This window comes from Theobroma cacao, chromosome 10, assembly GCF_000208745.1.
Source record: "Theobroma cacao cultivar B97-61/B2 chromosome 10, Criollo_cocoa_genome_V2, whole genome shotgun sequence".
Classification (NCBI taxonomy): Eukaryota; Viridiplantae; Streptophyta; class Magnoliopsida; order Malvales; family Malvaceae; genus Theobroma; species Theobroma cacao.
In genome coordinates this window covers 3,997,076-4,007,353 of record NC_030859.1, presented here as the reverse complement: position 1 = coordinate 4,007,353, position 10,278 = coordinate 3,997,076, and the positions used below count along the sequence as shown (strand labels likewise).

Genomic DNA, 10,278 nt, shown 5'->3' with positions numbered 1-10,278 from the left:
AGATATAAATATAATATTATATTCATATTTTTTACAGTAATAAAGTGTCGGTACAATTATACATGGCACCTGTAGTTGTTGGACCTAAACCACGTGGCTCTCAAAAGTTCAAACTCAAGTTGCTAGTAGTGATGAGCTTGAATTGTTATATAGGTCTTAACAATCATATTCACATCAGATAAGTTCAATCACTGGTCCAGTAACTTTTTAAGCCTAAACCACGTGGCTCTCAAAAACTCAAGCTCAAGTTGCTAGTAGTGGTGGGTTTGGATTGTTATATAGGTTTTAACAATCACATTCACATCAGATGTGAGATGTTGGGTATCACAGCACCCGCATGCATCATCAGATGATCTTTGCTGAACCAAAGTTATTTAAGGATCATGTTTCTCGAATGGAACTTAGTTCTATCTTGTCACATATCGTTTGAATTAAGATGCTAGCATATTTTATTGTGAAACTTTGAATGTTTTAATTGTTTTCACTTTTTGGATTGCATCAAGTTATTATGAGAATAACAATTGTTTTTGAGAACATGGAATAAACCTTTAAGGTTTATCCATAAAGTTATATACCACATATTGAGCTTTTTGTGAAAGGGATTTTTACATTGTAATACATGGAAAGTAATACTTGTTCTTAAAAGGACTTATCATTTTGATTCTTGTAATTTATTCTTTTTATTTTAAGCATTTGGGTAATTAAACTAATATATTGTGCAGATATTAAAAGGTTAAATATCCAAATAAACCTTTGAACTATATCAAAAAAATTAATTCAGACCCTATCTTTTTATTGCGTTCAAATAAGCCCCTGAACTTCTATTTCGGGTCAAATAAAGCACTCTATCTAACCGTTGACTAACTTCTATTAATCAACGATACATGTGATGCTTTTATACCACATCATCTGCCATGTGGCAGATGACTTGGTATTAAATATTATTGATTAGGATTTGTGTGCTTACTTTTTTACCCATTTACTAAATCTTAATCAACAATATTTAATGTCACATTATCTGTCATATGGTAGATGACATGGTATAAAAGTGCCACATGTACCATTGACTAATGGAAGTTAGTCAAGGGTTAGAGAGAGGGACTTATTTGATTCAAAAAAAAAATTCAAAAGCTTATTTGAAGCAATAAAAGGATAAAGGCTGAATTAACTTTTTTGACCCATTTACTCAATCCTAATAAACAATATTTAATGATACATTATCTGTCACGTGGTAGATGACATGGTATAAAAGTACCACATATACCATTGACTATAGAAGTTAGTCAACGGTTAGATAGAGGGGTTTATTTGACTCGAAATAAAAGTTCATGAACTTATTTGAACGCAATCAAAAGATAAGGGTTGAATTAATTTTTTTTACATAGTTCATGGGTTTATTTGGATATTTAACCATATTAAAATAACAAATGTTTGGATCAAGTGGAAAAATGTTGAAATTTTAGATTTAATTTAAATTTAAAATTCAATTGTGACCCTTATCACTTATTTGTTATTATCTACTAAATATTTATCTCCCATGTTTAAGAATGTGATAATATTAGTTTAGGTGGTATAGATAAAATCTATTTCAAATTCTAAATAAAGATTTCTCTTAAATTTGGAAAATTTTAAGATTTTCTTAATAGACGAAAATTATCGTTAAAAACAATGTAGCACGTCTCATACTTATTTGAATAATTTATCAACTTCAATTTTCAACCATATAAGGAAGATGGGAAGATCATAACTTTTAAAGTCTTTGGTTTCGAAAAAAATTGAAGACTTCAATTGCACAGGGGATGCATCCAACAGAGGAAATTGCTTGTCTTTTGGATTCATTTGACTACAATTAGTGGTTCTTTTGTCCTCAACGTATTAGAAAAAATTTTGAAAAAGAGGAAAAACTTGAAAAAGAAAAATCAATATAATATATATTATATTTTGTATAAAGTCACATTCAACCCCAATTCACTGGACTTCGTTTTTCAAAGTTAAGATCGAGCTCGGCAGGACCCATTCATTTAATTATATTTTATATTAAATTAATAAAATATTATTTTATGTTGTTAATATTTTAATATTTTCAAATATTAATTTAAGATTAAAAATATATAAAAACTGTCCTCAAAGATATCTTCAGTTGTTGGCAACAATTCAAAACAGCAGAATTTGTAATTGGGTTGTTTGGATAAGTAACTTTTTAGAAGAAATTTTCTTCTCAATGAAGAAATCTCCTTTGTTAATCTCAAGACAGAAGCGTAAGTTTTGGTATTGTAAGAATTTAAGCTCCCACGTGTTAACCGGTCGATTGGGGACAGTGGATTCTTACCTATAATAAATTAACTGGCGCAAGTTTGACAATAAGGGAAATTGCTTCTCCTCTGGGTTCATTTGAATACAATTAATGATTTTTTTGTTGCCAACGTGTAATTTTGTGTCATTTAAAAAATAAGAAAAATGTGAAAAGCCAAGTGTTAATATATATATTCATGAACCGATCAAGTCAGATTTAGGTTTGATTTATCGTACCTCTTTTCTAAAAATAAGAATTGAGCTCAACTTAGTTCATTCATCTAATTATTATTATTTTTATAATATATTATTTTACATATAATATTTTGATATTTTTAAATATAATTTAAATTTTACATTTAATAAATATTTATTAATAAAAATAATTCATCCAATATGAGTTTAATTAGACTGCATCTCAAAAAATTATTCCCAAATGAACAAAAATTATTCGCTTCTTAAATGTGCCTCCATTCCATGCCACATTTACTTGTGCTTGACACATAGCATAAAAAAAATAAAACAAACTATAGTATAATCTCTATAAATTAATATTTGACAAATTAATAACTTCAATTAAATGATATTTTAGATCGATCTCGATTTAAGATCAATATGGTAAATTAAAAATTCGTTAAATTTATTAAATAGTATATATTTTTTAAAAAAGCATATCGGTTTCACTTGATATATAAATTAATAATACATCAAAATTATACATATAAATGACTAAATTAAAAAACGTTTATAAAATATGATTTCAATGTTACTTATTTTCCTTAGACCTCATCTCTAACTTTTCTTAATGTATTAAAAAATTCTAGTGTAATATACTCATATTATAAGAAAACTTTGAATGTATGTTTACATGAGACAGACTCTAGTATGAAACTATCATCTTAAATTTCATCTTCAACTAATTGATGTATAAATTAATAAATTATTAATTTATCGATTAATTAATAAATTTTCATAATCTCAAAAAAATCCCCTAACCCATCTCGTGGTTTCTTTCTTTTTCCCTTCATATTATTATGTCTATGTGCAAAATATTAAAATTCCCCCAGACAACAAACTTGTTTCTCCTTTCTCTGTTAAATAAACAAAGTTAAAATGACTTTTTTTTATTTTACCAAATTTGGTGTTGCCTTCTTCTTTCTCCTCTCTGATTTTCATGAGATTTGGATTTTTGTGGATGATTTTGGTTTCTAATTTGAATTTGTAATAGGGTTCTTGTGATAGAAAAAGGAAGCATTGCAAATAAGTAAAAGATAAGCTGGAGGTGACGGAAAGGAAGATTGAAACAGTTCGTAAAGTATTAATTGTCGTGACGGGTGAAAAACAATAAGAAGAGAATTATGGAGTATAAGAGAATTAGAGAGAGAAGCTTTAGAGGAGAATGTGTTAGCTTTAAGAGAAAGAAAAGCCTCGAAAGAATTGTAAAGACTATATATATAGTGCAAAAAGTAGTGGTTATAAGAAAAGACTTTAATACATGTAATGCATGACATTATTATGAATAGCTTTAATGTTGAGTAATCGTTACTAAGAGTTAATATTGAGTAACAATTAGAAACCCATTATGTGATCATTGAAGTAATTAGGTGTGATAAAACTTATTCTCGAATAGAAGGTAACAAAGAAGAGATATACATAAAAATATACAAGAGAATAAGTTGTACGTGAACAAGTATAAGAGAATAAGCTGTACATGAATAGGTACAAGAGAACAAAGTAAGAGGGTGAAACATTTGTACTTCAGAAAAAGGTTAAGAGGAATACCTCTTAATTATCTCTATATCCGAGTCACCAAGCCAAACTCTCAAAAACATTCAAAAATGAAACTAACTCGTGAATCTTATCATTTATTCTAGGTTGCTTCCATTATTATCTGCGTGAAGTAGTACTTCACTTATTCTAGTTGTTTTACGTGAAGTAGCATTTCATTTGTTTTCATTGTTATGCGTGAAAGACTACATTTATTTTAGTTGTTCTACGTGAAATAGAGTTTCATTTGTAATGGTTGTTCTCATTGCTCTTTGTACAATATTATGCTATAAAAAAATTCTTTATATAATAAGTATTAATCAAAATCAAGTATTTACATTTTGCTCACTGCATAAGAATTCTTACTTAAAAATAATTCTTATGCATTAATTTAAAGAAAAGTTTTATTTTGTATGATAATATATTGTATTGTAACACCTCGGGTAGTAACGCCTCGGATAGTACCATCTTAGATAGTAATATCTTAAACAGTAATACCTTAAGTAACAACATATTACTGTCTAATGTAATATTTGATTCATTATACAATAATATATTTTCATAAAATAAGATTTTCAAGATACAAATTATAAAAGGAAGGTTAATCTTTTTCATAAAAACCTTGATTCAATGTGACTTATAAATATGAAATTACTATGAATAATTTTCTTCATTCAAATTCAAAGTAAAGCAAAATTCCAAACAAAGCAAATTTTAGAGCAAGGTTGCATTTTTGCGGATTTGTTTTTTTGAACAGGTAAGTTCTTCTTCTCCTTCTTGTAATTTATTTATTTATTTTTAATTTTTCTTACTTTTCAAAGAAATTAAAAAAATTAAATTTCTCCTACTTGTTACCCCTGCATGAATGTTTTTTAATATTTTAAAATTAAAATATAAAATAAAAAATTTTTCTTGCATGAAATGAAACTTTTTGATTGAATTTTTTTTTTATATGTTCAAGCAGATAAATAAATTATTTTATTTTATAAGAAGAAACATCAAATAATAATAATAATAATAATAATAATAATTATTATATATATTTTTCTTTACAGAGTAATGATTCGATTCCGTGCTCTGCCTTTACTTTGTCTTTAGTGTGCTCTTCTTTATATTTTAACCCTATTTTGTCTTTTCAATCTTCTTCGGATCTATTTTGTCTTTGGATTTCCAATTGATCGCGGAGCCTCACTGTGCACGCAAACCGTTGGGTCTTTTTCTCGTTCTCGCTGAAAGTCCTTTCTGTGAGGATTCATTGTCAATGTAAATTGGTTGACGGATCTTTATGTTTTGTTATAAAGGAGGTTGGTTTCTCGAGAAAAAATATATACAGTAGTCATTAATAACTTTTAAATGAGTCAATAGGCTCTGCTAGCATATGCAACCACGTGATTCCTCAACTTCCATACAGAAAACACCCGTTATGGTTATGATATTTTCGCATATAAATCACTTTCGCTGGATTATTTTATTAAAAATATAAAGTAAAAAATTTAAATATAAAAAATATTAAATATGCCTTTAAACTCTTTTAAAACTCTTATTCTATAATTTTTATTTATTTTTTCTTACTTAACCAATTTTATTATTTTAAAAAAGTGTTGTTAATTTCACGTGATATTTGTGACTTTAATTTATCAATATCAAAATTTATTTAAATACAATTAATAAGATAATGATTTTTATGAACACAATAAAAAAATATTTTAGTACTTTAGCCGAAATGACAATATGGGAAACAAAGAGGCGCGCCGGCTCAATACTTATTTTCTTTTAGGTCTATCCGATTCCGTCTTTTAGGTATCCGATATCAAACACCAACTTCGATCGAATATCAGATATCCGATAGGTGGTGCTGTTATTGTCGTAGGTAGCTTTTAACCTCTTATTTTTATGACATTGTTTCTGCATTTGTTTTTTTGAAATGCATCGTTTGATACTATGTTCGTTGAAAATGACGCATTGGGACCAAGCTTTTGGACAACTACAGGGAAAGTATAGATGCCAACTATTGTGGAAAACTTTCTCCACAAAAGTCTCATCTCCTTCGATATCATGGTAACAACAACGCTCTATTTCGCTTGCAGTTTTGTTTGGTCACCTTAATTGGTTCAAGTTTTTTGGTGAAGCGATTGTGGTCCAGTGTTTTTGGCGAAGGCTCAAGAATCTGATGAAGCAAATCTCAACGAGAATACCAGAAAAAAAAAAGAAAGAGATATTTTTGTGAAGACGGACCTTGTCCATGGCGATCAGCATGTTCAAGTTAATGAGATCTAGCTGGATACTGGATAGAAGTTTTATTTATTTTTTATTTGAAGAAAGAGGATACAAGTCCTGCTCGGTACAAAGAGTTTCAGATCGATGGAAAGGCATCCTACCACACCGCCTCTGGTGTAACGAAGTTCGTTGACCTCGTAAGGCGAAGTGAATGCATCTTTGTTTTCCTATTTTGCAACTCTCTACAGGTGCTTTTTTTTTTTAGTTAATAATCAACTTGTTGAAGTAGAGCCATTCATTTTCCTTTTTCTTCTAAAAAAACACAATATACATATTTATTCAGAAACAACTCATAAATGTTCCTGAATGATGAAATCACTAAGAGAGTGCTTGTTCTATTTTTTTTAATTTAAAAGTTATTATAATATTTTTATGAAAAATATTTTTTTAAAAATTAAATTAAAATTGATTAATAAAATAAATTATATAAATTTTAATTTTAATTAAAATTATTATAAAAGAGATTCATATCATCTTCCATCGTCAAATCAAAAACGGAAGAAACCTATTTCAACTTTTTATACGATTTTATATGTTAAAATCAAAAAAATTTATAAAAAAACATAACAACTCTCAACAGATTTATTGAGAGAGACATTTTTTGAAAATTTGATCTATTTTAAAAGAAAATTTTTTTTTCTCTAAAGTTTTTTCTCTTTAAAAACTTATCAAAAATCTTGCTTGATCTATCTTTTGTTTTTAAGAAATAAATAAGCTTAATTAAAATCTTTTACTCCACTTCTTATAAAATTATAAAAAATAAACAAATTCATTAATATGATTAACTATATAAAACTCTAACACAAATACTATAATTAATAAAGATTTTTAACACTTACTCCACCCTATGTCCATCCACCCCTATGTTTATTTCATCCAAGTTTCTGGATTCACTCCCTCATAACACGTAGGACACATCTGATAAAAATTATAACTTTTTCAAACGTCAAATGCTTATTATGATCAGTACAAGAAATAGATTTATGCGATGCCACGAGTTATTTTTTTTTTAATTATGAATTTTAATACATATTGATCATATTACTTTTATTTTACAATAAAGACCTTAGCATGCTCTCATATATATTTTTTTATCAAAAGCTTTTGATCTAACTCCAGCTGTATTTTATTATCTTATATATTTTATATAATTTTATTTGTTCTTCTGCTTAGATCGTCTTGATGGGTTGAAATGTCCACAGAAAGAAAACAATCCCAATGGGCTCAAGGTTTTGGCCCAACCGCCTAAAGAGATTGAGTTTAGCCCAAGAGCCTTTGTGACGATGAATTTTTACAACGCGGTTTCATGAAATAGACAAGAACGAAATAAAATAAGGTAAAAATATAATAAAATAATTATTATATTATTTAGTATAATAATAAAATATGATAGAAATTGTTACATAATTAATAAAAATAATTTTAATTACACGTGTGGTTCGCAGGATAGAGCAAAATGAATAGAATAACTATTCTAGGTTATGCGGGGAGCAAACTTGTTGGGGTTGTTCTGCGGGGGGTTGCCTAAGTGGAAGGTGCAGGTCTGTGTGGATTCCAACTTAGGAGTGGCTTGAAGCGAGTTGAACCTAAGAGGAAAATTTTCTCCCATCCAGAGCATTCTCTTCTTCCTTTTTCTTTCTCCCTTATTCCATCTATTTTCTCTCTGGCAGCGTCGCAGCAAATTCCTAATAAATAATTTTCAAGGTAATCCGTTCTTTCTTCTTGCTAATGTATTCTCTAATCTCATTAATGTCGTTTACATAATTTGGGATATTTCTTTTCGTTTCGATGATTTTATTTTCTTATAATTGAAAGATTGGATTATTAAACTCCGATTCTTTCATCTTGATAGGTTTTTCGATTCCATTGATTATACCTACTCGCACAAATACCTCGACGATTCCCGCTCGTTAATACGTAGAGCATATCTTGAGTCGGCACGGAAGTGGTATCCCCGATGGCAAACCCTAGGTATTTTTTTTTCTTATTTCTCTTCTGTAATTTTATATTTTTGTCTAAACTCCAGATTCCACTTACATAATACGGCCGGGGTTTTTTTTTTTTGTTCTCAAGTAAAAATCTTATTTCTTGCATTTGAACTTCACTAAGTTGGGAAAAATTTACAGGAACAGTTGCATTTTGTTGTCAAAACGGAGCATTACGGGACTAGGAGTGGTACTATGCTTAATGCTTGTTCATCTGCTGCCGTTGCCGGCGTCATCAGAAGAAAGTGTCCAAGTGCAGGGTGTTCTTGGGATCCCAAAGTACCAGAGACCCCCATGCAATGCAGATCATCCGAATCACTGCCCGAAGGCCGTCAAAGGTGCCCGTTCTAGGCATTGCAATGTGGCCAACAGATGTCGTGGAGTCCATGAGCCCCCCTCTCGAAGTTGAAGATAAGCTGGCCATGATAGCCACTACTCTTGTGCAGTGTCCCTTTTTTGTGTACGTGAAGTTCATGGACAGTAGTTATTTTCTAGTTTATGCAAAATCATTTGATATATATATATAGATCAAACGAGTCTTTACTTTAATCTCTCTGCAGCCTAAGGTCTAATTAGTCTCCATATGTACGAAATAATGAACCCTCAAAATAGTACTTTTTTATTTTGCATTTGACTGAACCATGGAATTAATTTACGTTATGTGTTAATCTTACTCTAAGGTTTCATGAGTAGACTTATTTCACTTAGGCAGCAATAATCAACAATCAAACAAAAGGAAAAACAATTGTTTGCCTTACTTCTACTGATTGTGTCACTGTTCAACATCAAATTTGGTTTGATAGTTCTCAATAGAGTAATTAGCTAGTTATCAATCTCACTTTAGGATTCAATCATTTGTGTTTTGTGATAATTATATTAAAGTAAATTATAAATCCATTTCTTTCCTATTTAGGCTGGAGTATTGTTAGTAAATGCCATTCACTGACCTAAGAAATTCTCAAAGCATCTTTGCAAAAAGTTAAATAACTGATTGTCGGAACTGATTCAAAAAATACTGCCACTGCCACTTCTTGGCGCTATATACCCAAAGACTCACTTGTCTCTTTCTGCTTGCAGGACCCTTCGTTGCCAATTTTGAAGAACAGAAGTTGATTCACACTCACACATATCATGAAGCAAAAGAATAGAACATATTTATTATATACAACTGTGCTGGTGTTTTTATTATTATTTTTTATAATTAAAGAAGGGAGATTTGACTTTTGGTTTTTGAGACAGTGAGATAATGTATCGATCAATGAACTAAGTGTTTGGGTGTTTGTTTTTCACCATTTTGTTGAATATGCTTTTTAGTTTTTGAGATACAAAACGCAAATAATCAAAATCTTAGTTGTCAAAAGTGTCGACTTTATTGCAAAATAATGCAAATTTGTCCTACACAATGTAACTATCGATTGATTGTAAACTCTGATAATTAGAAGAATAGATCGAACAAATTTAATAAATATATAAAATTAAGAAATTATATTAAAGGATAATTCATAAAATAAAAACAGCTTTTAATTTTTTTTTTCTTGCCATCTTTTCCTTTTTAAGTTCCAAAAGTAACTATTTTTTTCAAAACTGAATACTTTTAACGTTTTTATAATCAAACTACTTCTCATAAATTTCTTTTTACTTTTTGGAGTTTTTTGGCATTAAAAAAGTTTTGAAACATTAATTTATAAAAGAAAATTTAATTTTTAATATTATATTACATAAAAACCAAAATTTAAATTTCAAGAAAATGAAAAAAAAAGAGATAATCAATTAAGAACAGAGGGAATATGTAGATTCATTTTTTTTTTCCTTAATGAACTTCGTAAGGATTCAAGATTCAAGTAAAGCCATGTACTGCATGCCTTACAAAATCTCTTCTTTGTAACTATAATCACAGCCTAAATTAGTGTGCAATGGCAGTCCTCTGAGCAGACTCCAGTACAATCTCCATTGATGT

At 29.0% G+C, this 10,278-nt stretch overlaps 1 long non-coding RNA gene across 3 annotated transcripts; it reads left to right on the top strand.

Moving 5' to 3' along the window:
* Nucleotides 5,864-9,610, top strand: LOC18586398. Of its 3 annotated transcripts, none has more exons than XR_001929924.1 (6): nucleotides 5,864-6,473; nucleotides 7,510-7,672; nucleotides 7,782-8,040; nucleotides 8,189-8,307; nucleotides 8,463-8,781; nucleotides 9,399-9,610. It is a non-coding gene; the product is annotated as an uncharacterized LOC18586398 (long non-coding RNA). The 3 variants fall into 3 exon arrangements; XR_001929923.1 differs by having other exon boundaries at nucleotides 5,864-6,524; nucleotides 7,539-7,672; XR_001929922.1 differs by having other exon boundaries at nucleotides 5,864-6,524.